The sequence below is a fragment of the Penaeus monodon genome, chromosome 23 (assembly GCF_015228065.2).
Source record: "Penaeus monodon isolate SGIC_2016 chromosome 23, NSTDA_Pmon_1, whole genome shotgun sequence".
Taxonomy (NCBI): Eukaryota; Metazoa; Arthropoda; class Malacostraca; order Decapoda; family Penaeidae; genus Penaeus; species Penaeus monodon.
This window is the reverse complement of record NC_051408.1, coordinates 43,892,546-43,892,818: the sequence shown is the minus strand read 5'-3', so window position 1 is coordinate 43,892,818 and position 273 is coordinate 43,892,546. Positions and strand designations below refer to the sequence as shown.

The 273-nt window shown below is 42.9% G+C and overlaps 1 pseudogene; it reads left to right on the top strand.

Moving 5' to 3' along the window:
• LOC119588322 overlaps positions 1-273 on the top strand; it is a 20,720-nt pseudogene that overhangs the window by 1,424 nt on the left and 19,023 nt on the right.

Here is a 273-nt window from a genome sequence, read left to right as displayed (position 1 = left end):
TCCAATCTGTCTTTCCTCTATTAATTCATTACGAAAAGGCTGCGTATGAATGACGACGCAGTTATGGCGCAGGAGAGACCACGCTATGATGAGTCACTTATGACGTCACCGGCGAGATCCGGTTTCTGGAACTATCTGGTATTTTCCCGAGAGTGACACGTGCAAATTTCTCTTTCGATCTGATGCAACGCTCTCCCATCGTGGCTTTTGCTACATATCCCTTAACTAGAGACAAAACAAAGAAAAGATTTAAGAAAAGTTTAATATGACGTG